The sequence below is a fragment of the Colossoma macropomum genome, unplaced genomic scaffold (assembly GCF_904425465.1).
Source record: "Colossoma macropomum unplaced genomic scaffold, Colossoma_macropomum, whole genome shotgun sequence".
NCBI classification, from domain to species: Eukaryota; Metazoa; Chordata; class Actinopteri; order Characiformes; family Serrasalmidae; genus Colossoma; species Colossoma macropomum.
Window position 1 is genome coordinate 1 of NW_023496040.1, and position 23299 is coordinate 23299.

The following is a 23299-nucleotide window of genomic DNA, read 5'->3' on the forward strand; positions in this document are numbered from 1 at the left end:
TGTATCCCTGTCCTGGTGTGGTTACTAGGATGCTGCTGCCGTTGGGCAAAGCAGCAGGCAAGCGGCAGCCGGAGTCATGAAGCTGCGGCTACGGCACAAAGCCAGGGCCGTGTTTTGGGTGCCTCGTTAGCGCAGTAGGTAGCGCGTCAGTCTCATAATCTGAAGGTCGTGAGTTCGATCCTCACACGGGGCAGCGATGGTTTTAAAAGCCACTCCTGTGCCCTCTGATCCGCTAGGATCTTTCCGTTTTGTATTATGAGCATGGTAAACAAAGTCTTCAGGAACCCTTCTACCCATGCGCAAGTTTTGAAATCCTTGCCCAGCGCATGTGTACGGAGTTCCTCACGACAGCTTGTTGTTCTGCCTGTAGATGGATTCCTGTAGACAAGGCGACAGCAAGTAATTTAGCTATTTGCAGCGGCCTGGAACTGGGCCCGGGAGCAAGAGGTCATCCTATGCCACGGGCCACAGCACATCATGGCATTTTCCCACGCTTGTGTCTTGCTTGCTGGGTTCTAGTACTGAGAAGAACATTACAGATGCCCAGGACCCTCCAAGTATGGCAAAGCAGGCTGTCCTTGCTACAACTGTAGAACTTTGAATGGAAGATGTGAGAGGGAGCTTTCCGCATGATCCACAAAGTGCAATTCCACAACACATGGACACTTGAGATCTGACAAAGAGAGCCAAACGCCTTCATGTCGACAGAGATGTATTTCATCAAGATGAACAGGGACAGGAACGACACATGCGGCAGATAGCCGTGATCGTATAGTGGTTAGTACTCTGCGTTGTGGCCGCAGCAACCCCGGTTCGAATCCGGGTCACGGCAGCCTTTTGCCCGTAGAGCTTTGTTTGATATTGGCTTTGTAACCTCGTCAACTCTCCCATGTTGAAAGGATACAAGGCTTGCTCTTCTCGAACGCCCCTCTGAGGATGAGTGCAGGTGGGCCTCTGGCACGACGGATAAAGTGTCCGGCCTCGGATCAGAGAAATCACGGCCGCACTCCTGGCTGGCGCTGCGGGTTTTATGCTTTCCAACACCTGGGGAGTCACCCTCTTTGCCTCTAGCACCCGAAAAGTGTTTCCTCTACATTTCTGAAAACCGACAATGGTGAAGTGGATAAAAAAAAATGGACTGGGTGCGTGACGTGCACGCATCCCATATGGTCTAGCGGTCAGGATTCCTGGTTTTCACCCAGGCGGCCCGGGTTCGACTCCCGGTATGGGAAGTTGTTTGACCAAAATGTGTAGCGGGCAGAAGTGTCTGTTGCGTCCTTGGGCTCGTTTTGGGTCATGGCAGGCCTATTGCGAGTCCAGCTTGGACGCTGGCATTGGAGCCTGTTGTAAGTAAACTTGGTGTTATGCTGACCAACACCTCACCAAGGGGCAAAGCAGGCGGGCCAGTGGCGCAATGGATAACGCGTCTGACTACGGATCAGAAGATTCTAGGTTCGACTCCTGGCTGGCTCGTCTTTGTGCGCTTTTTGACATGCTTCTGAACAAACCTGAAGAGCTGATGTTGATCAAAGTCAAGACATGCAACTGACAAGTAGACCTGCGACACTTGGCTCTCACGCTCAACATGTGTAAGTGAACTCTGATTTGCCTGCTCGTGAAGAGAGACAGAGCGCTTCAGAGATGCTTGATTGATTGCCTTAATTTTTTCCATGTATTACTTATCAAGTGCTTCTTTGGCTTACCCTACATGTATCCCTGTCCTGGTGTGGTTACTAGGATGCTGCTGCCGTTGGGCAAAGCAGCAGGCAAGCGGCAGCCGGAGTCATGAAGCTGCGGCTACGGCACAAAGCCAGGGCCGTGTTTTGGGTGCCTCGTTAGCGCAGTAGGTAGCGCGTCAGTCTCATAATCTGAAGGTCGTGAGTTCGATCCTCACACGGGGCAGCGATGGTTTTAAAAGCCACTCCTGTGCCCTCTGATCCGCTAGGATCTTTCCGTTTTGTATTATGAGCATGGTAAACAAAGTCTTCAGGAACCCTTCTACCCATGCGCAAGTTTTGAAATCCTTGCCCAGCGCATGTGTACGGAGTTCCTCACGACAGCTTGTTGTTCTGCCTGTAGATGGATTCCTGTAGACAAGGCGACAGCAAGTAATTTAGCTATTTGCAGCGGCCTGGAACTGGGCCCGGGAGCAAGAGGTCATCCTATGCCACGGGCCACAGCACATCATGGCATTTTCCCACGCTTGTGTCTTGCTTGCTGGGTTCTAGTACTGAGAAGAACATTACAGATGCCCAGGACCCTCCAAGTATGGCAAAGCAGGCTGTCCTTGCTACAACTGTAGAACTTTGAATGGAAGATGTGAGAGGGAGCTTTCCGCATGATCCACAAAGTGCAATTCCACAACACATGGACACTTGAGATCTGACAAAGAGAGCCAAACGCCTTCATGTCGACAGAGATGTATTTCATCAAGATGAACAGGGACAGGAACGACACATGCGGCAGATAGCCGTGATCGTATAGTGGTTAGTACTCTGCGTTGTGGCCGCAGCAACCCCGGTTCGAATCCGGGTCACGGCAGCCTTTTGCCCGTAGAGCTTTGTTTGATATTGGCTTTGTAACCTCGTCAACTCTCCCATGTTGAAAGGATACAAGGCTTGCTCTTCTCGAACGCCCCTCTGAGGATGAGTGCAGGTGGGCCTCTGGCACGACGGATAAAGTGTCCGGCCTCGGATCAGAGAAATCACGGCCGCACTCCTGGCTGGCGCTGCGGGTTTTATGCTTTCCAACACCTGGGGAGTCACCCTCTTTGCCTCTAGCACCCGAAAAGTGTTTCCTCTACATTTCTGAAAACCGACAATGGTGAAGTGGATAAAAAAAAATGGACTGGGTGCGTGACGTGCACGCATCCCATATGGTCTAGCGGTCAGGATTCCTGGTTTTCACCCAGGCGGCCCGGGTTCGACTCCCGGTATGGGAAGTTGTTTGACCAAAATGTGTAGCGGGCAGAAGTGTCTGTTGCGTCCTTGGGCTCGTTTTGGGTCATGGCAGGCCTATTGCGAGTCCAGCTTGGACGCTGGCATTGGAGCCTGTTGTAAGTAAACTTGGTGTTATGCTGACCAACACCTCACCAAGGGACAAAGCAGGCGGGCCAGTGGCGCAATGGATAACGCGTCTGACTACGGATCAGAAGATTCTAGGTTCGACTCCTGGCTGGCTCGTCTTTGTGCGCTTTTTGACATGCTTCTGAACAAACCTGAAGAGCTGATGTTGATCAAAGTCAAGACATGCAACTGACAAGTAGACCTGCGACACTTGGCTCTCACGCTCAACATGTGTAAGTGAACTCTGATTTGCCTGCTCGTGAAGAGAGACAGAGCGCTTCAGAGATGCTTGATTGATTGCCTTAATTTTTTCCATGTATTACTTATCAAGTGCTTCTTTGGCTTACCCTACATGTATCCCTGTCCTGGTGTGGTTACTAGGATGCTGCTGCCGTTGGGCAAAGCAGCAGGCAAGCGGCAGCCGGAGTCATGAAGCTGCGGCTACGGCACAAAGCCAGGGCCGTGTTTTGGGTGCCTCGTTAGCGCAGTAGGTAGCGCGTCAGTCTCATAATCTGAAGGTCGTGAGTTCGATCCTCACACGGGGCAGCGATGGTTTTAAAAGCCACTCCTGTGCCCTCTGATCCGCTAGGATCTTTCCGTTTTGTATTATGAGCATGGTAAACAAAGTCTTCAGGAACCCTTCTACCCATGCGCAAGTTTTGAAATCCTTGCCCAGCGCATGTGTACGGAGTTCCTCACGACAGCTTGTTGTTCTGCCTGTAGATGGATTCCTGTAGACAAGGCGACAGCAAGTAATTTAGCTATTTGCAGCGGCCTGGAACTGGGCCCGGGAGCAAGAGGTCATCCTATGCCACGGGCCACAGCACATCATGGCATTTTCCCACGCTTGTGTCTTGCTTGCTGGGTTCTAGTACTGAGAAGAACATTACAGATGCCCAGGACCCTCCAAGTATGGCAAAGCAGGCTGTCCTTGCTACAACTGTAGAACTTTGAATGGAAGATGTGAGAGGGAGCTTTCCGCATGATCCACAAAGTGCAATTCCACAACACATGGACACTTGAGATCTGACAAAGAGAGCCAAACGCCTTCATGTCGACAGAGATGTATTTCATCAAGATGAACAGGGACAGGAACGACACATGCGCAGATAGCCGTGATCGTATAGTGGTTAGTACTCTGCGTTGTGGCCGCAGCAACCCCGGTTCGAATCCGGGTCACGGCAGCCTTTTGCCCGTAGAGCTTTGTTTGATATTGGCTTTGTAACCTCGTCAACTCTCCCATGTTGAAAGGATACAAGGCTTGCTCTTCTCGAACGCCCCTCTGAGGATGAGTGCAGGTGGGCCTCTGGCACGACGGATAAAGTGTCCGGCCTCGGATCAGAGAAATCACGGCCGCACTCCTGGCTGGCGCTGCGGGTTTTATGCTTTCCAACACCTGGGGAGTCACCCTCTTTGCCTCTAGCACCCGAAAAGTGTTTCCTCTACATTTCTGAAAACCGACAATGGTGAAGTGGATAAAAAAAAAAAATGGACTGGGTGCGTGACGTGCACGCATCCCATATGGTCTAGCGGTCAGGATTCCTGGTTTTCACCCAGGCGGCCCGGGTTCGACTCCCGGTATGGGAAGTTGTTTGACCAAAATGTGTAGCGGGCAGAAGTGTCTGTTGCGTCCTTGGGCTCGTTTTGGGTCATGGCAGGCCTATTGCGAGTCCAGCTTGGACGCTGGCATTGGAGCCTGTTGTAAGTAAACTTGGTGTTATGCTGACCAACACCTCACCAAGGGGCAAAGCAGGCGGGCCAGTGGCGCAATGGATAACGCGTCTGACTACGGATCAGAAGATTCTAGGTTCGACTCCTGGCTGGCTCGTCTTTGTGCGCTTTTTGACATGCTTCTGAACAAACCTGAAGAGCTGATGTTGATCAAAGTCAAGACATGCAACTGACAAGTAGACCTGCGACACTTGGCTCTCACGCTCAACATGTGTAAGTGAACTCTGATTTGCCTGCTCGTGAAGAGAGACAGAGCGCTTCAGAGATGCTTGATTGATTGCCTTAATTTTTTCCATGTATTACTTATCAAGTGCTTCTTTGGCTTACCCTACATGTATCCCTGTCCTGGTGTGGTTACTAGGATGCTGCTGCCGTTGGGCAAAGCAGCAGGCAAGCGGCAGCCGGAGTCATGAAGCTGCGGCTACGGCACAAAGCCAGGGCCGTGTTTTGGGTGCCTCGTTAGCGCAGTAGGTAGCGCGTCAGTCTCATAATCTGAAGGTCGTGAGTTCGATCCTCACACGGGGCAGCGATGGTTTTAAAAGCCACTCCTGTGCCCTATGATCCCGCTAGGATCTTTCCGTTTTGTATTATGAGCATGGTAAACAAAGTCTTCAGGAACCCTTCTACCCATGCGCAAGTTTTGAAATCCTTGCCCAGCGCATGTGTACGGAGTTCCTCACGACAGCTTGTTGTTCTGCCTGTAGATGGATTCCTGTAGACAAGGCGACAGCAAGTAATTTAGCTATTTGCAGCGGCCTGGAACTGGGCCCGGGAGCAAGAGGTCATCCTATGCCACGGGCCACAGCACATCATGGCATTTTCCCACGCTTGTGTCTTGCTTGCTGGGTTCTAGTACTGAGAAGAACATTACAGATGCCCAGGACCCTCCAAGTATGGCAAAGCAGGCTGTCCTTGCTACAACTGTAGAACTTTGAATGGAAGATGTGAGAGGGAGCTTTCCGCATGATCCACAAAGTGCAATTCCACAACACATGGACACTTGAGATCTGACAAAGAGAGCCAAACGCCTTCATGTCGACAGAGATGTATTTCATCAAGATGAACAGGGACAGGAACGACACATGCGGCAGATAGCCGTGATCGTATAGTGGTTAGTACTCTGCGTTGTGGCCGCAGCAACCCCGGTTCGAATCCGGGTCACGGCAGCCTTTTGCCCGTAGAGCTTTGTTTGATATTGGCTTTGTAACCTCGTCAACTCTCCCATGTTGAAAGGATACAAGGCTTGCTCTTCTCGAACGCCCCTCTGAGGATGAGTGCAGGTGGGCCTCTGGCACGACGGATAAAGTGTCCGGCCTCGGATCAGAGAAATCACGGCCGCACTCCTGGCTGGCGCTGCGGGTTTTATGCTTTCCAACACCTGGGGAGTCACCCTCTTTGCCTCTAGCACCCGAAAAGTGTTTCCTCTACATTTCTGAAAACCGACAATGGTGAAGTGGATAAAAAAAAATGGACTGGGTGCGTGACGTGCACGCATCCCATATGGTCTAGCGGTCAGGATTCCTGGTTTTCACCCAGGCGGCCCGGGTTCGACTCCCGGTATGGGAAGTTGTTTGACCAAAATGTGTAGCGGGCAGAAGTGTCTGTTGCGTCCTTGGGCTCGTTTTGGGTCATGGCAGGCCTATTGCGAGTCCAGCTTGGACGCTGGCATTGGAGCCTGTTGTAAGTAAACTTGGTGTTATGCTGACCAACACCTCACCAAGGGGCAAAGCAGGCGGGCCAGTGGCGCAATGGATAACGCGTCTGACTACGGATCAGAAGATTCTAGGTTCGACTCCTGGCTGGCTCGTCTTTGTGCGCTTTTTGACATGCTTCTGAACAAACCTGAAGAGCTGATGTTGATCAAAGTCAAGACATGCAACTGACAAGTAGACCTGCGACACTTGGCTCTCACGCTCAACATGTGTAAGTGAACTCTGATTTGCCTGCTCGTGAAGAGAGACAGAGCGCTTCAGAGATGCTTGATTGATTGCCTTAATTTTTTCCATGTATTACTTATCAAGTGCTTCTTTGGCTTACCCTACATGTATCCCTGTCCTGGTGTGGTTACTAGGATGCTGCTGCCGTTGGGCAAAGCAGCAGGCAAGCGGCAGCCGGAGTCATGAAGCTGCGGCTACGGCACAAAGCCAGGGCCGTGTTTTGGGTGCCTCGTTAGCGCAGTAGGTAGCGCGTCAGTCTCATAATCTGAAGGTCGTGAGTTCGATCCTCACACGGGGCAGCGATGGTTTTAAAAGCCACTCCTGTGCCCTCTGATCCGCTAGGATCTTTCCGTTTTGTATTATGAGCATGGTAAACAAAGTCTTCAGGAACCCTTCTACCCATGCGCAAGTTTTGAAATCCTTGCCCAGCGCATGTGTACGGAGTTCCTCACGACAGCTTGTTGTTCTGCCTGTAGATGGATTCCTGTAGACAAGGCGACAGCAAGTAATTTAGCTATTTGCAGCGGCCTGGAACTGGGCCCGGGAGCAAGAGGTCATCCTATGCCACGGGCCACAGCACATCATGGCATTTTCCCACGCTTGTGTCTTGCTTGCTGGGTTCTAGTACTGAGAAGAACATTACAGATGCCCAGGACCCTCCAAGTATGGCAAAGCAGGCTGTCCTTGCTACAACTGTAGAACTTTGAATGGAAGATGTGAGAGGGAGCTTTCCGCATGATCCACAAAGTGCAATTCCACAACACATGGACACTTGAGATCTGACAAAGAGAGCCAAACGCCTTCATGTCGACAGAGATGTATTTCATCAAGATGAACAGGGACAGGAACGACACATGCGGCAGATAGCCGTGATCGTATAGTGGTTAGTACTCTGCGTTGTGGCCGCAGCAACCCCGGTTCGAATCCGGGTCACGGCAGCCTTTTGCCCGTAGAGCTTTGTTTGATATTGGCTTTGTAACCTCGTCAACTCTCCCATGTTGAAAGGATACAAGGCTTGCTCTTCTCGAACGCCCCTCTGAGGATGAGTGCAGGTGGGCCTCTGGCACGACGGATAAAGTGTCCGGCCTCGGATCAGAGAAATCACGGCCGCACTCCTGGCTGGCGCTGCGGGTTTTATGCTTTCCAACACCTGGGGAGTCACCCTCTTTGCCTCTAGCACCCGAAAAGTGTTTCCTCTACATTTCTGAAAACCGACAATGGTGAAGTGGATAAAAAAAAATGGACTGGGTGCGTGACGTGCACGCATCCCATATGGTCTAGCGGTCAGGATTCCTGGTTTTCACCCAGGCGGCCCGGGTTCGACTCCCGGTATGGGAAGTTGTTTGACCAAAATGTGTAGCGGGCAGAAGTGTCTGTTGCGTCCTTGGGCTCGTTTTGGGTCATGGCAGGCCTATTGCGAGTCCAGCTTGGACGCTGGCATTGGAGCCTGTTGTAAGTAAACTTGGTGTTATGCTGACCAACACCTCACCAAGGGGCAAAGCAGGCGGGCCAGTGGCGCAATGGATAACGCGTCTGACTACGGATCAGAAGATTCTAGGTTCGACTCCTGGCTGGCTCGTCTTTGTGCGCTTTTTGACATGCTTCTGAACAAACCTGAAGAGCTGATGTTGATCAAAGTCAAGACATGCAACTGACAAGTAGACCTGCGACACTTGGCTCTCACGCTCAACATGTGTAAGTGAACTCTGATTTGCCTGCTCGTGAAGAGAGACAGAGCGCTTCAGAGATGCTTGATTGATTGCCTTAATTTTTTCCATGTATTACTTATCAAGTGCTTCTTTGGCTTACCCTACATGTATCCCTGTCCTGGTGTGGTTACTAGGATGCTGCTGCCGTTGGGCAAAGCAGCAGGCAAGCGGCAGCCGGAGTCATGAAGCTGCGGCTACGGCACAAAGCCAGGGCCGTGTTTTGGGTGCCTCGTTAGCGCAGTAGGTAGCGCGTCAGTCTCATAATCTGAAGGTCGTGAGTTCGATCCTCACACGGGGCAGCGATGGTTTTAAAAGCCACTCCTGTGCCCTCTGATCCGCTAGGATCTTTCCGTTTTGTATTATGAGCATGGTAAACAAAGTCTTCAGGAACCCTTCTACCCATGCGCAAGTTTTGAAATCCTTGCCCAGCGCATGTGTACGGAGTTCCTCACGACAGCTTGTTGTTCTGCCTGTAGATGGATTCCTGTAGACAAGGCGACAGCAAGTAATTTAGCTATTTGCAGCGGCCTGGAACTGGGCCCGGGAGCAAGAGGTCATCCTATGCCACGGGCCACAGCACATCATGGCATTTTCCCACGCTTGTGTCTTGCTTGCTGGGTTCTAGTACTGAGAAGAACATTACAGATGCCCAGGACCCTCCAAGTATGGCAAAGCAGGCTGTCCTTGCTACAACTGTAGAACTTTGAATGGAAGATGTGAGAGGGAGCTTTCCGCATGATCCACAAAGTGCAATTCCACAACACATGGACACTTGAGATCTGACAAAGAGAGCCAAACGCCTTCATGTCGACAGAGATGTATTTCATCAAGATGAACAGGGACAGGAACGACACATGCGGCAGATAGCCGTGATCGTATAGTGGTTAGTACTCTGCGTTGTGGCCGCAGCAACCCCGGTTCGAATCCGGGTCACGGCAGCCTTTTGCCCGTAGAGCTTTGTTTGATATTGGCTTTGTAACCTCGTCAACTCTCCCATGTTGAAAGGATACAAGGCTTGCTCTTCTCGAACGCCCCTCTGAGGATGAGTGCAGGTGGGCCTCTGGCACGACGGATAAAGTGTCCGGCCTCGGATCAGAGAAATCACGGCCGCACTCCTGGCTGGCGCTGCGGGTTTTATGCTTTCCAACACCTGGGGAGTCACCCTCTTTGCCTCTAGCACCCGAAAAGTGTTTCCTCTACATTTCTGAAAACCGACAATGGTGAAGTGGATAAAAAAAAATGGACTGGGTGCGTGACGTGCACGCATCCCATATGGTCTAGCGGTCAGGATTCCTGGTTTTCACCCAGGCGGCCCGGGTTCGACTCCCGGTATGGGAAGTTGTTTGACCAAAATGTGTAGCGGGCAGAAGTGTCTGTTGCGTCCTTGGGCTCGTTTTGGGTCATGGCAGGCCTATTGCGAGTCCAGCTTGGACGCTGGCATTGGAGCCTGTTGTAAGTAAACTTGGTGTTATGCTGACCAACACCTCACCAAGGGGCAAAGCAGGCGGGCCAGTGGCGCAATGGATAACGCGTCTGACTACGGATCAGAAGATTCTAGGTTCGACTCCTGGCTGGCTCGTCTTTGTGCGCTTTTTGACATGCTTCTGAACAAACCTGAAGAGCTGATGTTGATCAAAGTCAAGACATGCAACTGACAAGTAGACCTGCGACACTTGGCTCTCACGCTCAACATGTGTAAGTGAACTCTGATTTGCCTGCTCGTGAAGAGAGACAGAGCGCTTCAGAGATGCTTGATTGATTGCCTTAATTTTTTCCATGTATTACTTATCAAGTGCTTCTTTGGCTTACCCTACATGTATCCCTGTCCTGGTGTGGTTACTAGGATGCTGCTGCCGTTGGGCAAAGCAGCAGGCAAGCGGCAGCCGGAGTCATGAAGCTGCGGCTACGGCACAAAGCCAGGGCCGTGTTTTGGGTGCCTCGTTAGCGCAGTAGGTAGCGCGTCAGTCTCATAATCTGAAGGTCGTGAGTTCGATCCTCACACGGGGCAGCGATGGTTTTAAAAGCCACTCCTGTGCCCTCTGATCCGCTAGGATCTTTCCGTTTTGTATTATGAGCATGGTAAACAAAGTCTTCAGGAACCCTTCTACCCATGCGCAAGTTTTGAAATCCTTGCCCAGCGCATGTGTACGGAGTTCCTCACGACAGCTTGTTGTTCTGCCTGTAGATGGATTCCTGTAGACAAGGCGACAGCAAGTAATTTAGCTATTTGCAGCGGCCTGGAACTGGGCCCGGGAGCAAGAGGTCATCCTATGCCACGGGCCACAGCACATCATGGCATTTTCCCACGCTTGTGTCTTGCTTGCTGGGTTCTAGTACTGAGAAGAACATTACAGATGCCCAGGACCCTCCAAGTATGGCAAAGCAGGCTGTCCTTGCTACAACTGTAGAACTTTGAATGGAAGATGTGAGAGGGAGCTTTCCGCATGATCCACAAAGTGCAATTCCACAACACATGGACACTTGAGATCTGACAAAGAGAGCCAAACGCCTTCATGTCGACAGAGATGTATTTCATCAAGATGAACAGGGACAGGAACGACACATGCGGCAGATAGCCGTGATCGTATAGTGGTTAGTACTCTGCGTTGTGGCCGCAGCAACCCCGGTTCGAATCCGGGTCACGGCAGCCTTTTGCCCGTAGAGCTTTGTTTGATATTGGCTTTGTAACCTCGTCAACTCTCCCATGTTGAAAGGATACAAGGCTTGCTCTTCTCGAACGCCCCTCTGAGGATGAGTGCAGGTGGGCCTCTGGCACGACGGATAAAGTGTCCGGCCTCGGATCAGAGAAATCACGGCCGCACTCCTGGCTGGCGCTGCGGGTTTTATGCTTTCCAACACCTGGGGAGTCACCCTCTTTGCCTCTAGCACCCGAAAAGTGTTTCCTCTACATTTCTGAAAACCGACAATGGTGAAGTGGATAAAAAAAAATGGACTGGGTGCGTGACGTGCACGCATCCCATATGGTCTAGCGGTCAGGATTCCTGGTTTTCACCCAGGCGGCCCGGGTTCGACTCCCGGTATGGGAAGTTGTTTGACCAAAATGTGTAGCGGGCAGAAGTGTCTGTTGCGTCCTTGGGCTCGTTTTGGGTCATGGCAGGCCTATTGCGAGTCCAGCTTGGACGCTGGCATTGGAGCCTGTTGTAAGTAAACTTGGTGTTATGCTGACCAACACCTCACCAAGGGGCAAAGCAGGCGGGCCAGTGGCGCAATGGATAACGCGTCTGACTACGGATCAGAAGATTCTAGGTTCGACTCCTGGCTGGCTCGTCTTTGTGCGCTTTTTGACATGCTTCTGAACAAACCTGAAGAGCTGATGTTGATCAAAGTCAAGACATGCAACTGACAAGTAGACCTGCGACACTTGGCTCTCACGCTCAACATGTGTAAGTGAACTCTGATTTGCCTGCTCGTGAAGAGAGACAGAGCGCTTCAGAGATGCTTGATTGATTGCCTTAATTTTTTCCATGTATTACTTATCAAGTGCTTCTTTGGCTTACCCTACATGTATCCCTGTCCTGGTGTGGTTACTAGGATGCTGCTGCCGTTGGGCAAAGCAGCAGGCAAGCGGCAGCCGGAGTCATGAAGCTGCGGCTACGGCACAAAGCCAGGGCCGTGTTTTGGGTGCCTCGTTAGCGCAGTAGGTAGCGCGTCAGTCTCATAATCTGAAGGTCGTGAGTTCGATCCTCACACGGGGCAGCGATGGTTTTAAAAGCCACTCCTGTGCCCTCTGATCCGCTAGGATCTTTCCGTTTTGTATTATGAGCATGGTAAACAAAGTCTTCAGGAACCCTTCTACCCATGCGCAAGTTTTGAAATCCTTGCCCAGCGCATGTGTACGGAGTTCCTCACGACAGCTTGTTGTTCTGCCTGTAGATGGATTCCTGTAGACAAGGCGACAGCAAGTAATTTAGCTATTTGCAGCGGCCTGGAACTGGGCCCGGGAGCAAGAGGTCATCCTATGCCACGGGCCACAGCACATCATGGCATTTTCCCACGCTTGTGTCTTGCTTGCTGGGTTCTAGTACTGAGAAGAACATTACAGATGCCCAGGACCCTCCAAGTATGGCAAAGCAGGCTGTCCTTGCTACAACTGTAGAACTTTGAATGGAAGATGTGAGAGGGAGCTTTCCGCATGATCCACAAAGTGCAATTCCACAACACATGGACACTTGAGATCTGACAAAGAGAGCCAAACGCCTTCATGTCGACAGAGATGTATTTCATCAAGATGAACAGGGACAGGAACGACACATGCGGCAGATAGCCGTGATCGTATAGTGGTTAGTACTCTGCGTTGTGGCCGCAGCAACCCCGGTTCGAATCCGGGTCACGGCAGCCTTTTGCCCGTAGAGCTTTGTTTGATATTGGCTTTGTAACCTCGTCAACTCTCCCATGTTGAAAGGATACAAGGCTTGCTCTTCTCGAACGCCCCTCTGAGGATGAGTGCAGGTGGGCCTCTGGCACGACGGATAAAGTGTCCGGCCTCGGATCAGAGAAATCACGGCCGCACTCCTGGCTGGCGCTGCGGGTTTTATGCTTTCCAACACCTGGGGAGTCACCCTCTTTGCCTCTAGCACCCGAAAAGTGTTTCCTCTACATTTCTGAAAACCGACAATGGTGAAGTGGATAAAAAAAAATGGACTGGGTGCGTGACGTGCACGCATCCCATATGGTCTAGCGGTCAGGATTCCTGGTTTTCACCCAGGCGGCCCGGGTTCGACTCCCGGTATGGGAAGTTGTTTGACCAAAATGTGTAGCGGGCAGAAGTGTCTGTTGCGTCCTTGGGCTCGTTTTGGGTCATGGCAGGCCTATTGCGAGTCCAGCTTGGACGCTGGCATTGGAGCCTGTTGTAAGTAAACTTGGTGTTATGCTGACCAACACCTCACCAAGGGGCAAAGCAGGCGGGCCAGTGGCGCAATGGATAACGCGTCTGACTACGGATCAGAAGATTCTAGGTTCGACTCCTGGCTGGCTCGTCTTTGTGCGCTTTTTGACATGCTTCTGAACAAACCTGAAGAGCTGATGTTGATCAAAGTCAAGACATGCAACTGACAAGTAGACCTGCGACACTTGGCTCTCACGCTCAACATGTGTAAGTGAACTCTGATTTGCCTGCTCGTGAAGAGAGACAGAGCGCTTCAGAGATGCTTGATTGATTGCCTTAATTTTTTCCATGTATTACTTATCAAGTGCTTCTTTGGCTTACCCTACATGTATCCCTGTCCTGGTGTGGTTACTAGGATGCTGCTGCCGTTGGGCAAAGCAGCAGGCAAGCGGCAGCCGGAGTCATGAAGCTGCGGCTACGGCACAAAGCCAGGGCCGTGTTTTGGGTGCCTCGTTAGCGCAGTAGGTAGCGCGTCAGTCTCATAATCTGAAGGTCGTGAGTTCGATCCTCACACGGGGCAGCGATGGTTTTAAAAGCCACTCCTGTGCCCTCTGATCCCGCTAGGATCTTTCCGTTTTGTATTATGAGCATGGTAAACAAAGTCTTCAGGAACCCTTCTACCCATGCGCAAGTTTTGAAATCCTTGCCCAGCGCATGTGTACGGAGTTCCTCACGACAGCTTGTTGTTCTGCCTGTAGATGGATTCCTGTAGACAAGGCGACAGCAAGTAATTTAGCTATTTGCAGCGGCCTGGAACTGGGCCCGGGAGCAAGAGGTCATCCTATGCCACGGGCCACAGCACATCATGGCATTTTCCCACGCTTGTGTCTTGCTTGCTGGGTTCTAGTACTGAGAAGAACATTACAGATGCCCAGGACCCTCCAAGTATGGCAAAGCAGGCTGTCCTTGCTACAACTGTAGAACTTTGAATGGAAGATGTGAGAGGGAGCTTTCCGCATGATCCACAAAGTGCAATTCCACAACACATGGACACTTGAGATCTGACAAAGAGAGCCAAACGCCTTCATGTCGACAGAGATGTATTTCATCAAGATGAACAGGGACAGGAACGACACATGCGGCAGATAGCCGTGATCGTATAGTGGTTAGTACTCTGCGTTGTGGCCGCAGCAACCCCGGTTCGAATCCGGGTCACGGCAGCCTTTTGCCCGTAGAGCTTTGTTTGATATTGGCTTTGTAACCTCGTCAACTCTCCCATGTTGAAAGGATACAAGGCTTGCTCTTCTCGAACGCCCCTCTGAGGATGAGTGCAGGTGGGCCTCTGGCACGACGGATAAAGTGTCCGGCCTCGGATCAGAGAAATCACGGCCGCACTCCTGGCTGGCGCTGCGGGTTTTATGCTTTCCAACACCTGGGGAGTCACCCTCTTTGCCTCTAGCACCCGAAAAGTGTTTCCTCTACATTTCTGAAAACCGACAATGGTGAAGTGGATAAAAAAAAATGGACTGGGTGCGTGACGTGCACGCATCCCATATGGTCTAGCGGTCAGGATTCCTGGTTTTCACCCAGGCGGCCCGGGTTCGACTCCCGGTATGGGAAGTTGTTTGACCAAAATGTGTAGCGGGCAGAAGTGTCTGTTGCGTCCTTGGGCTCGTTTTGGGTCATGGCAGGCCTATTGCGAGTCCAGCTTGGACGCTGGCATTGGAGCCTGTTGTAAGTAAACTTGGTGTTATGCTGACCAACACCTCACCAAGGGGCAAAGCAGGCGGGCCAGTGGCGCAATGGATAACGCGTCTGACTACGGATCAGAAGATTCTAGGTTCGACTCCTGGCTGGCTCGTCTTTGTGCGCTTTTTGACATGCTTCTGAACAAACCTGAAGAGCTGATGTTGATCAAAGTCAAGACATGCAACTGACAAGTAGACCTGCGACACTTGGCTCTCACGCTCAACATGTGTAAGTGAACTCTGATTTGCCTGCTCGTGAAGAGAGACAGAGCGCTTCAGAGATGCTTGATTGATTGCCTTAATTTTTTCCATGTATTACTTATCAAGTGCTTCTTTGGCTTACCCTACATGTATCCCTGTCCTGGTGTGGTTACTAGGATGCTGCTGCCGTTGGGCAAAGCAGCAGGCAAGCGGCAGCCGGAGTCATGAAGCTGCGGCTACGGCACAAAGCCAGGGCCGTGTTTTGGGTGCCTCGTTAGCGCAGTAGGTAGCGCGTCAGTCTCATAATCTGAAGGTCGTGAGTTCGATCCTCACACGGGGCAGCGATGGTTTTAAAAGCCACTCCTGTGCCCTCTGACCCGCTAGGATCTTTCCGTTTTGTATTATGAGCATGGTAAACAAAGTCTTCAGGAACCCTTCTACCCATGCGCAAGTTTTGAAATCCTTGCCCAGCGCATGTGTACGGAGTTCCTCACGACAGCTTGTTGTTCTGCCTGTAGATGGATTCCTGTAGACAAGGCGACAGCAAGTAATTTAGCTATTTGCAGCGGCCTGGAACTGGGCCCGGGAGCAAGAGGTCATCCTATGCCACGGGCCACAGCACATCATGGCATTTTCCCACGCTTGTGTCTTGCTTGCTGGGTTCTAGTACTGAGAAGAACATTACAGATGCCCAGGACCCTCCAAGTATGGCAAAGCAGGCTGTCCTTGCTACAACTGTAGAACTTTGAATGGAAGATGTGAGAGGGAGCTTTCCGCATGATCCACAAAGTGCAATTCCACAACACATGGACACTTGAGATCTGACAAAGAGAGCCAAACGCCTTCATGTCGACAGAGATGTATTTCATCAAGATGAACAGGGACAGGAACGACACATGCGGCAGATAGCCGTGATCGTATAGTGGTTAGTACTCTGCGTTGTGGCCGCAGCAACCCCGGTTCGAATCCGGGTCACGGCAGCCTTTTGCCCGTAGAGCTTTGTTTGATATTGGCTTTGTAACCTCGTCAACTCTCCCATGTTGAAAGGATACAAGGCTTGCTCTTCTCGAACGCCCCTCTGAGGATGAGTGCAGGTGGGCCTCTGGCACGACGGATAAAGTGTCCGGCCTCGGATCAGAGAAATCACGGCCGCACTCCTGGCTGGCGCTGCGGGTTTTATGCTTTCCAACACCTGGGGAGTCACCCTCTTTGCCTCTAGCACCCGAAAAGTGTTTCCTCTACATTTCTGAAAACCGACAATGGTGAAGTGGATAAAAAAAAATGGACTGGGTGCGTGACGTGCACGCATCCCATATGGTCTAGCGGTCAGGATTCCTGGTTTTCACCCAGGCGGCCCGGGTTCGACTCCCGGTATGGGAAGTTGTTTGACCAAAATGTGTAGCGGGCAGAAGTGTCTGTTGCGTCCTTGGGCTCGTTTTGGGTCATGGCAGGCCTATTGCGAGTCCAGCTTGGACGCTGGCATTGGAGCCTGTTGTAAGTAAACTTGGTGTTATGCTGACCAACACCTCACCAAGGGGCAAAGCAGGCGGGCCAGTGGCGCAATGGATAACGCGTCTGACTACGGATCAGAAGATTCTAGGTTCGACTCCTGGCTGGCTCGTCTTTGTGCGCTTTTTGACATGCTTCTGAACAAACCTGAAGAGCTGATGTTGATCAAAGTCAAGACATGCAACTGACAAGTAGACCTGCGACACTTGGCTCTCACGCTCAACATGTGTAAGTGAACTCTGATTTGCCTGCTCGTGAAGAGAGACAGAGCGCTTCAGAGATGCTTGATTGATTGCCTTAATTTTTTCCATGTATTACTTATCAAGTGCTTCTTTGGCTTACCCTACATGTATCCCTGTCCTGGTGTGGTTACTAGGATGCTGCTGCCGTTGGGCAAAGCAGCAGGCAAGCGGCAGCCGGAGTCATGAAGCTGCGGCTACGGCACAAAGCCAGGGCCGTGTTTTGGGTGCCTCGTTAGCGCAGTAGGTAGCGCGTCAGTCTCATAATCTGAAGGTCGTGAGTTCGATCCTCACACGGGGCAGCGATGGTTTTAAAAGCCACTCCTGTGCCCTCTGACCCGCTAGGATCTTTCCGTTTTGTATTATGAGCATGGTAAACAAAGTCTTCAGGAACCCTTCTACCCATGCGCAAGTTTTGAAATCCTTGCCCAGCGCATGTGTACGGAGTTCCTCACGACAGCTTGTTGTTCTGCCTGTAGATGGATTCCTGTAGACAAGGCGACAGCAAGTAATTTAGCTATTTGCAGCGGCCTGGAACTGGGCCCGGGAGCAAGAGGTCATCCTATGCCACGGGCCACAGCACATCATGGCATTTTCCCACGCTTGTGTCTTGCTTGCTGGGTTCTAGTACTGAGAAGAACATTACAGATGCCCAGGACCCTCCAAGTATGGCAAAGCAGGCTGTCCTTGCTACAACTGTAGAACTTTGAATGGAAGATGTGAGAGGGAGCTTTCCGCATGATCCACAAAGTGCAATTCCACAACACATGGACACTTGAGATCTGACAAAGAGAGCCAAACGCCTTCATGTCGACAGAGATGTATTTCATCAAGATGAACAGGGACAGGAACGACACATGCGGCAGATAGCCGTGATCGTATAGTGGTTAGTACTCTGCGTTGTGGCCGCAGCAACCCCGGTTCGAATCCGGGTCACGGCAGCCTTTTGCCCGTAGAGCTTTGTTTGATATTGGCTTTGTAACCTCGTCAACTCTCCCATGTTGAAAGGATACAAGGCTTGCTCTTCTCGAACGCCCCTCTGAGGATGAGTGCAGGTGGGCCTCTGGCACGACGGATAAAGTGTCCGGCCTCGGATCAGAGAAATCACGGCCGCACTCCTGGCTGGCGCTGCGGGTTTTATGCTTTCCAACACCTGGGGAGTCACCCTCTTTGCCTCTAGCACCCGAAAAGTGTTTCCTCTACATTTCTGAAAACCGACAATGGTGAAGTGGATAAAAAAAAAAATGGACTGGGTGCGTGACGTGCACGCATCCCATATGGTCTAGCGGTCAGGATTCCTGGTTTTCACCCAGGCGGCCCGGGTTCGACTCCCGGTATGGGAAGTTGTTTGACCAAAATGTGTAGCGGGCAGAAGTGTCTGTTGCGTCCTTGGGCTCGTTTTGGGTCATGGCAGGCCTATTGCGAGTCCAGCTTGGACGCTGGCATTGGAGCCTGTTGTAAGTAAACTTGGTGTTATGCTGACCAACACCTCACCAAGGGGCAAAGCAGGCGGGCCAGTGGCGCAATGGATAACGCGTCTGACTACGGATCAGAAGATTCTAGGTTCGACTCCTGGCTGGCTCGTCTTTGTGCGCTTTTTGACATGCTTCTGAACAAACCTGAAGAGCTGATGTTGATCAAAGTCAAGACATGCAACTGACAAGTAGACCTGCGACACTTGGCTCTCACGCTCAACATGTGTAAGTGAACTCTGATTTGCCTGCTCGTGAAGAGAGACAGAGCGCTTCAGAGATGCTTGATTGATTGCCTTAATTTTTTCCATGTATTACTTATCAAGTGCTTCTTTGGCTTACCCTACATGTATCCCTGTCCTGGTGTGGTTACTAGGATGCTGCTGCCGTTGGGCAAAGCAGCAGGCAAGCGGCAGCCGGAGTCATGAAGCTGCGGCTACGGCACAAAGCCAGGGCCGTGTTTTGGGTGCCTCGTTAGCGCAGTAGGTAGCGCGTCAGTCTCATAATCTGAAGGTCGTGAGTTCGATCCTCACACGGGGCAGCGATGGTTTTAAAAGCCACTCCTGTGCCCTCTGACCCGCTAGGATCTTTCCGTTTTGTATTATGAGCATGGTAAACAAAGTCTTCAGGAACCCTTCTACCCATGCGCAAGTTTTGAAATCCTTGCCCAGCGCATGTGTACGGAGTTCCTCACGACAGCTTGTTGTTCTGCCTGTAGATGGATTCCTGTAGACAAGGCGACAGCAAGTAATTTAGCTATTTGCAGCGGCCTGGAACTGGGCCCGGGAGCAAGAGGTCATCCTATGCCACGGGCCACAGCACATCATGGCATTTTCCCACGCTTGTGTCTTGCTTGCTGGGTTCTAGTACTGAGAAGAACATTACAGATGCCCAGGACCCTCCAAGTATGGCAAAGCAGGCTGTCCTTGCTACAACTGTAGAACTTTGAATGGAAGATGTGAGAGGGAGCTTTCCGCATGATCCACAAAGTGCAATTCCACAACACATGGACACTTGAGATCTGACAAAGAGAGCCAAACGCCTTCATGTCGACAGAGATGTATTTCATCAAGATGAACAGGGACAGGAACGACACATGCGGCAGATAGCCGTGATCGTATAGTGGTTAGTACTCTGCGTTGTGGCCGCAGCAACCCCGGTTCGAATCCGGGTCACGGCAGCCTTTTGCCCGTAGAGCTTTGTTTGATATTGGCTTTGTAACCTCGTCAACTCTCCCATGTTGAAAGGATACAAGGCTTGCTCTTCTCGAACGCCCCTCTGAGGATGAGTGCAGGTGGGCCTCTGGCACGACGGATAAAGTGTCCGGCCTCGGATCAGAGAAATCACGGCCGCACTCCTGGCTGGCGCTGCGGGTTTTATGCTTTCCAACACCTGGGGAGTCACCCTCTTTGCCTCTAGCACCCGAAAAGTGTTTCCTCTACATTTCTGAAAACCGACAATGGTGAAGTGGATAAAAAAAAATGGACTGGGTGCGTGACGTGCACGCATCCCATATGGTCTAGCGGTCAGGATTCCTGGTTTTCACCCAGGCGGCCCGGGTTCGACTCCCGGTATGGGAAGTTGTTTGACCAAAATGTGTAGCGGGCAGAAGTGTCTGTTGCGTCCTTGGGCTCGTTTTGGGTCATGGCAGGCCTATTGCGAGTCCAGCTTGGACGCTGGCATTGGAGCCTGTTGTAAGTAAACTTGGTGTTATGCTGACCAACACCTCACCAAGGGGCAAAGCAGGCGGGCCAGTGGCGCAATGGATAACGCGTCTGACTACGGATCAGAAGATTCTAGGTTCGACTCCTGGCTGGCTCGTCTTTGTGCGCTTTTTGACATGCTTCTGAACAAACCTGAAGAGCTGATGTTGATCAAAGTCAAGACATGCAACTGACAAGTAGACCTGCGACACTTGGCTCTCACGCTCAACATGTGTAAGTGAACTCTGATTTGCCTGCTCGTGAAGAGAGACAGAGCGCTTCAGAGATGCTTGATTGATTGCCTTAATTTTTTCCATGTATTACTTATCAAGTGCTTCTTTGGCTTACCCTACATGTATCCCTGTCCTGGTGTGGTTACTAGGATGCTGCTGCCGTTGGGCAAAGCAGCAGGCAAGCGGCAGCCGGAGTCATGAAGCTGCGGCTACGGCACAAAGCCAGGGCCGTGTTTTGGGTGCCTCGTTAGCGCAGTAGGTAGCGCGTCAGTCTCATAATCTGAAGGTCGTGAGTTCGATCCTCACACGGGGCAGCGATGGTTTTAAAAGCCACTCCTGTGCCCTCTGACCCGCTAGGATCTTTCCGTTTTGTATTATGAGCATGGTAAACAAAGTCTTCAGGAACCCTTCTACCCATGCGCAAGTTTTGAAATCCTTGCCCAGCGCATGTGTACGGAGTTCCTCACGACAGCTTGTTGTTCTGCCTGTAGATGGATTCCTGTAGACAAGGCGACAGCAAGTAATTTAGCTATTTGCAGCGGCCTGGAACTGGGCCCGGGAGCAAGAGGTCATCCTATGCCACGGGCCACAGCACATCATGGCATTTTCCCACGCTTGTGTCTTGCTTGCTGGGTTCTAGTACTGAGAAGAACATTACAGATGCCCAGGACCCTCCAAGTATGGCAAAGCAGGCTGTCCTTGCTACAACTGTAGAACTTTGAATGGAAGATGTGAGAGGGAGCTTTCCGCATGATCCACAAAGTGCAATTCCACAACACATGGACACTTGAGATCTGACAAAGAGAGCCAAACGCCTTCATGTCGACAGAGATGTATTTCATCAAGATGAACAGGGACAGGAACGACACATGCGGCAGATAGCCGTGATCGTATAGTGGTTAGTACTCTGCGTTGTGGCCGCAGCAACCCCGGTTCGAATCCGGGTCACGGCAGCCTTTTGCCCGTAGAGCTTTGTTTGATATTGGCTTTGTAACCTCGTCAACTCTCCCATGTTGAAAGGATACAAGGCTTGCTCTTCTCGAACGCCCCTCTGAGGATGAGTGCAGGTGGGCCTCTGGCACGACGGATAAAGTGTCCGGCCTCGGATCAGAGAAATCACGGCCGCACTCCTGGCTGGCGCTGCGGGTTTTATGCTTTCCAACACCTGGGGAGTCACCCTCTTTGCCTCTAGCACCCGAAAAGTGTTTCCTCTACATTTCTGAAAACCGACAATGGTGAAGTGGATAAAAAAAAAAATGGACTGGGTGCGTGACGTGCACGCATCCCATATGGTCTAGCGGTCAGGATTCCTGGTTTTCACCCAGGCGGCCCGGGTTCGACTCCCGGTATGGGAAGTTGTTTGACCAAAATGTGTAGCGGGCAGAAGTGTCTGTTGCGTCCTTGGGCTCGTTTTGGGTCATGGCAGGCCTATTGCGAGTCCAGCTTGGACGCTGGCATTGGAGCCTGTTGTAAGTAAACTTGGTGTTATGCTGACCAACACCTCACCAAGGGGCAAAGCAGGCGGGCCAGTGGCGCAATGGATAACGCGTCTGACTACGGATCAGAAGATTCTAGGTTCGACTCCTGGCTGGCTCGTCTTTGTGCGCTTTTTGACATGCTTCTGAACAAACCTGAAGAGCTGATGTTGATCAAAGTCAAGACATGCAACTGACAAGTAGACCTGCGACACTTGGCTCTCACGCTCAACATGTGTAAGTGAACTCTGATTTGCCTGCTCGTGAAGAGAGACAGAGCGCTTCAGAGATGCTTGATTGATTGCCTTAATTTTTTCCATGTATTACTTATCAAGTGCTTCTTTGGCTTACCCTACATGTATCCCTGTCCTGGTGTGGTTACTAGGATGCTGCTGCCGTTGGGCAAAGCAGCAGGCAAGCGGCAGCCGGAGTCATGAAGCTGCGGCTACGGCACAAAGCCAGGGCCGTGTTTTGGGTGCCTCGTTAGCGCAGTAGGTAGCGCGTCAGTCTCATAATCTGAAGGTCGTGAGTTCGATCCTCACACGGGGCAGCGATGGTTTTAAAAGCCACTCCTGTGCCCTCTGACCCGCTAGGATCTTTCCGTTTTGTATTATGAGCATGGTAAACAAAGTCTTCAGGAACCCTTCTACCCATGCGCAAGTTTTGAAATCCTTGCCCAGCGCATGTGTACGGAGTTCCTCACGACAGCTTGTTGTTCTGCCTGTAGATGGATTCCTGTAGACAAGGCGACAGCAAGTAATTTAGCTATTTGCAGCGGCCTGGAACTGGGCCCGGGAGCAAGAGGTCATCCTATGCCACGGGCCACAGCACATCATGGCATTTTCCCACGCTTGTGTCTTGCTTGCTGGGTTCTAGTACTGAGAAGAACATTACAGATGCCCAGGACCCTCCAAGTATGGCAAAGCAGGCTGTCCTTGCTACAACTGTAGAACTTTGAATGGAAGATGTGAGAGGGAGCTTTCCGCATGATCCACAAAGTGCAATTCCACAACACATGGACACTTGAGATCTGACAAAGAGAGCCAAACGCCTTCATGTCGACAGAGATGTATTTCATCAAGATGAACAGGGACAGGAACGACACATGCGGCAGATAGCCGTGATCGTATAGTGGTTAGTACTCTGCGTTGTGGCCGCAGCAACCCCGGTTCGAATCCGGGTCACGGCAGCCTTTTGCCCGTAGAGCTTTGTTTGATATTGGCTTTGTAACCTCGTCAACTCTCCCATGTTGAAAGGATACAAGGCTTGCTCTTCTCGAACGCCCCTCTGAGGATGAGTGCAGGTGGGCCTCTGGCACGACGGATAAAGTGTCCGGCCTCGGATCAGAGAAATCACGGCCGCACTCCTGGCTGGCGCTGCGGGTTTTATGCTTTCCAACACCTGGGGAGTCACCCTCTTTGCCTCTAGCAC

General features: G+C 51.5%; 54 non-coding genes across 54 annotated transcripts; all 54 read left to right on the plus strand.

Moving 5' to 3' along the window:
* The first annotated feature begins 120 nt into the window (after positions 1–120).
* On the plus strand, positions 121–193 carry trnam-cau. Its single transcript has one exon. It is a non-coding gene; the product is annotated as a tRNA-Met (tRNA).
* A 567-nt stretch (positions 194–760) lies between these two features.
* trnah-gug lies at positions 761–832 on the plus strand. Its single transcript has one exon. It is a non-coding gene; the product is annotated as a tRNA-His (tRNA).
* A 328-nt stretch (positions 833–1160) lies between these two features.
* On the plus strand, positions 1161–1232 carry trnae-uuc. The gene has a single exon. It is a non-coding gene; the product is annotated as a tRNA-Glu (tRNA).
* Positions 1233–1400: 168 nt separating this feature from the next.
* trnar-acg lies at positions 1401–1473 on the plus strand. The gene has a single exon. It is a non-coding gene; the product is annotated as a tRNA-Arg (tRNA).
* A 356-nt stretch (positions 1474–1829) lies between these two features.
* trnam-cau lies at positions 1830–1902 on the plus strand. Its single transcript has one exon. It is a non-coding gene; the product is annotated as a tRNA-Met (tRNA).
* A 567-nt stretch (positions 1903–2469) lies between these two features.
* trnah-gug lies at positions 2470–2541 on the plus strand. The gene has a single exon. It is a non-coding gene; the product is annotated as a tRNA-His (tRNA).
* A 328-nt stretch (positions 2542–2869) lies between these two features.
* On the plus strand, positions 2870–2941 carry trnae-uuc. Its single transcript has one exon. It is a non-coding gene; the product is annotated as a tRNA-Glu (tRNA).
* Positions 2942–3109: 168 nt separating this feature from the next.
* On the plus strand, positions 3110–3182 carry trnar-acg. Its single transcript has one exon. It is a non-coding gene; the product is annotated as a tRNA-Arg (tRNA).
* Positions 3183–3538: 356 nt separating this feature from the next.
* trnam-cau lies at positions 3539–3611 on the plus strand. Its single transcript has one exon. It is a non-coding gene; the product is annotated as a tRNA-Met (tRNA).
* Positions 3612–4177: 566 nt separating this feature from the next.
* Positions 4178–4249, plus strand: trnah-gug. Its single transcript has one exon. It is a non-coding gene; the product is annotated as a tRNA-His (tRNA).
* Positions 4250–4580: 331 nt separating this feature from the next.
* trnae-uuc lies at positions 4581–4652 on the plus strand. The gene has a single exon. It is a non-coding gene; the product is annotated as a tRNA-Glu (tRNA).
* Positions 4653–4820: 168 nt separating this feature from the next.
* trnar-acg lies at positions 4821–4893 on the plus strand. Its single transcript has one exon. It is a non-coding gene; the product is annotated as a tRNA-Arg (tRNA).
* Positions 4894–5249: 356 nt separating this feature from the next.
* On the plus strand, positions 5250–5322 carry trnam-cau. The gene has a single exon. It is a non-coding gene; the product is annotated as a tRNA-Met (tRNA).
* A 568-nt stretch (positions 5323–5890) lies between these two features.
* On the plus strand, positions 5891–5962 carry trnah-gug. Its single transcript has one exon. It is a non-coding gene; the product is annotated as a tRNA-His (tRNA).
* A 328-nt stretch (positions 5963–6290) lies between these two features.
* On the plus strand, positions 6291–6362 carry trnae-uuc. The gene has a single exon. It is a non-coding gene; the product is annotated as a tRNA-Glu (tRNA).
* A 168-nt stretch (positions 6363–6530) lies between these two features.
* On the plus strand, positions 6531–6603 carry trnar-acg. The gene has a single exon. It is a non-coding gene; the product is annotated as a tRNA-Arg (tRNA).
* Positions 6604–6959: 356 nt separating this feature from the next.
* Positions 6960–7032, plus strand: trnam-cau. The gene has a single exon. It is a non-coding gene; the product is annotated as a tRNA-Met (tRNA).
* A 567-nt stretch (positions 7033–7599) lies between these two features.
* trnah-gug lies at positions 7600–7671 on the plus strand. The gene has a single exon. It is a non-coding gene; the product is annotated as a tRNA-His (tRNA).
* Positions 7672–7999: 328 nt separating this feature from the next.
* On the plus strand, positions 8000–8071 carry trnae-uuc. The gene has a single exon. It is a non-coding gene; the product is annotated as a tRNA-Glu (tRNA).
* Positions 8072–8239: 168 nt separating this feature from the next.
* On the plus strand, positions 8240–8312 carry trnar-acg. The gene has a single exon. It is a non-coding gene; the product is annotated as a tRNA-Arg (tRNA).
* A 356-nt stretch (positions 8313–8668) lies between these two features.
* trnam-cau lies at positions 8669–8741 on the plus strand. The gene has a single exon. It is a non-coding gene; the product is annotated as a tRNA-Met (tRNA).
* Positions 8742–9308: 567 nt separating this feature from the next.
* trnah-gug lies at positions 9309–9380 on the plus strand. The gene has a single exon. It is a non-coding gene; the product is annotated as a tRNA-His (tRNA).
* Positions 9381–9708: 328 nt separating this feature from the next.
* trnae-uuc lies at positions 9709–9780 on the plus strand. The gene has a single exon. It is a non-coding gene; the product is annotated as a tRNA-Glu (tRNA).
* Positions 9781–9948: 168 nt separating this feature from the next.
* Positions 9949–10021, plus strand: trnar-acg. Its single transcript has one exon. It is a non-coding gene; the product is annotated as a tRNA-Arg (tRNA).
* A 356-nt stretch (positions 10022–10377) lies between these two features.
* On the plus strand, positions 10378–10450 carry trnam-cau. Its single transcript has one exon. It is a non-coding gene; the product is annotated as a tRNA-Met (tRNA).
* A 567-nt stretch (positions 10451–11017) lies between these two features.
* Positions 11018–11089, plus strand: trnah-gug. Its single transcript has one exon. It is a non-coding gene; the product is annotated as a tRNA-His (tRNA).
* Positions 11090–11417: 328 nt separating this feature from the next.
* On the plus strand, positions 11418–11489 carry trnae-uuc. Its single transcript has one exon. It is a non-coding gene; the product is annotated as a tRNA-Glu (tRNA).
* A 168-nt stretch (positions 11490–11657) lies between these two features.
* Positions 11658–11730, plus strand: trnar-acg. Its single transcript has one exon. It is a non-coding gene; the product is annotated as a tRNA-Arg (tRNA).
* Positions 11731–12086: 356 nt separating this feature from the next.
* On the plus strand, positions 12087–12159 carry trnam-cau. The gene has a single exon. It is a non-coding gene; the product is annotated as a tRNA-Met (tRNA).
* Positions 12160–12726: 567 nt separating this feature from the next.
* Positions 12727–12798, plus strand: trnah-gug. Its single transcript has one exon. It is a non-coding gene; the product is annotated as a tRNA-His (tRNA).
* Positions 12799–13126: 328 nt separating this feature from the next.
* On the plus strand, positions 13127–13198 carry trnae-uuc. Its single transcript has one exon. It is a non-coding gene; the product is annotated as a tRNA-Glu (tRNA).
* Positions 13199–13366: 168 nt separating this feature from the next.
* trnar-acg lies at positions 13367–13439 on the plus strand. The gene has a single exon. It is a non-coding gene; the product is annotated as a tRNA-Arg (tRNA).
* A 356-nt stretch (positions 13440–13795) lies between these two features.
* On the plus strand, positions 13796–13868 carry trnam-cau. The gene has a single exon. It is a non-coding gene; the product is annotated as a tRNA-Met (tRNA).
* A 568-nt stretch (positions 13869–14436) lies between these two features.
* Positions 14437–14508, plus strand: trnah-gug. Its single transcript has one exon. It is a non-coding gene; the product is annotated as a tRNA-His (tRNA).
* A 328-nt stretch (positions 14509–14836) lies between these two features.
* trnae-uuc lies at positions 14837–14908 on the plus strand. The gene has a single exon. It is a non-coding gene; the product is annotated as a tRNA-Glu (tRNA).
* Positions 14909–15076: 168 nt separating this feature from the next.
* Positions 15077–15149, plus strand: trnar-acg. The gene has a single exon. It is a non-coding gene; the product is annotated as a tRNA-Arg (tRNA).
* Positions 15150–15505: 356 nt separating this feature from the next.
* trnam-cau lies at positions 15506–15578 on the plus strand. The gene has a single exon. It is a non-coding gene; the product is annotated as a tRNA-Met (tRNA).
* Positions 15579–16145: 567 nt separating this feature from the next.
* trnah-gug lies at positions 16146–16217 on the plus strand. Its single transcript has one exon. It is a non-coding gene; the product is annotated as a tRNA-His (tRNA).
* Positions 16218–16545: 328 nt separating this feature from the next.
* trnae-uuc lies at positions 16546–16617 on the plus strand. The gene has a single exon. It is a non-coding gene; the product is annotated as a tRNA-Glu (tRNA).
* Positions 16618–16785: 168 nt separating this feature from the next.
* trnar-acg lies at positions 16786–16858 on the plus strand. The gene has a single exon. It is a non-coding gene; the product is annotated as a tRNA-Arg (tRNA).
* A 356-nt stretch (positions 16859–17214) lies between these two features.
* trnam-cau lies at positions 17215–17287 on the plus strand. The gene has a single exon. It is a non-coding gene; the product is annotated as a tRNA-Met (tRNA).
* Positions 17288–17854: 567 nt separating this feature from the next.
* On the plus strand, positions 17855–17926 carry trnah-gug. The gene has a single exon. It is a non-coding gene; the product is annotated as a tRNA-His (tRNA).
* A 330-nt stretch (positions 17927–18256) lies between these two features.
* trnae-uuc lies at positions 18257–18328 on the plus strand. Its single transcript has one exon. It is a non-coding gene; the product is annotated as a tRNA-Glu (tRNA).
* Positions 18329–18496: 168 nt separating this feature from the next.
* Positions 18497–18569, plus strand: trnar-acg. The gene has a single exon. It is a non-coding gene; the product is annotated as a tRNA-Arg (tRNA).
* Positions 18570–18925: 356 nt separating this feature from the next.
* trnam-cau lies at positions 18926–18998 on the plus strand. The gene has a single exon. It is a non-coding gene; the product is annotated as a tRNA-Met (tRNA).
* Positions 18999–19565: 567 nt separating this feature from the next.
* On the plus strand, positions 19566–19637 carry trnah-gug. The gene has a single exon. It is a non-coding gene; the product is annotated as a tRNA-His (tRNA).
* Positions 19638–19965: 328 nt separating this feature from the next.
* Positions 19966–20037, plus strand: trnae-uuc. Its single transcript has one exon. It is a non-coding gene; the product is annotated as a tRNA-Glu (tRNA).
* A 168-nt stretch (positions 20038–20205) lies between these two features.
* trnar-acg lies at positions 20206–20278 on the plus strand. The gene has a single exon. It is a non-coding gene; the product is annotated as a tRNA-Arg (tRNA).
* A 356-nt stretch (positions 20279–20634) lies between these two features.
* trnam-cau lies at positions 20635–20707 on the plus strand. The gene has a single exon. It is a non-coding gene; the product is annotated as a tRNA-Met (tRNA).
* A 567-nt stretch (positions 20708–21274) lies between these two features.
* On the plus strand, positions 21275–21346 carry trnah-gug. The gene has a single exon. It is a non-coding gene; the product is annotated as a tRNA-His (tRNA).
* A 330-nt stretch (positions 21347–21676) lies between these two features.
* On the plus strand, positions 21677–21748 carry trnae-uuc. Its single transcript has one exon. It is a non-coding gene; the product is annotated as a tRNA-Glu (tRNA).
* Positions 21749–21916: 168 nt separating this feature from the next.
* Positions 21917–21989, plus strand: trnar-acg. The gene has a single exon. It is a non-coding gene; the product is annotated as a tRNA-Arg (tRNA).
* Positions 21990–22345: 356 nt separating this feature from the next.
* On the plus strand, positions 22346–22418 carry trnam-cau. The gene has a single exon. It is a non-coding gene; the product is annotated as a tRNA-Met (tRNA).
* Positions 22419–22985: 567 nt separating this feature from the next.
* On the plus strand, positions 22986–23057 carry trnah-gug. Its single transcript has one exon. It is a non-coding gene; the product is annotated as a tRNA-His (tRNA).
* The last annotated feature ends 242 nt before the right edge of the window (positions 23058–23299 follow it).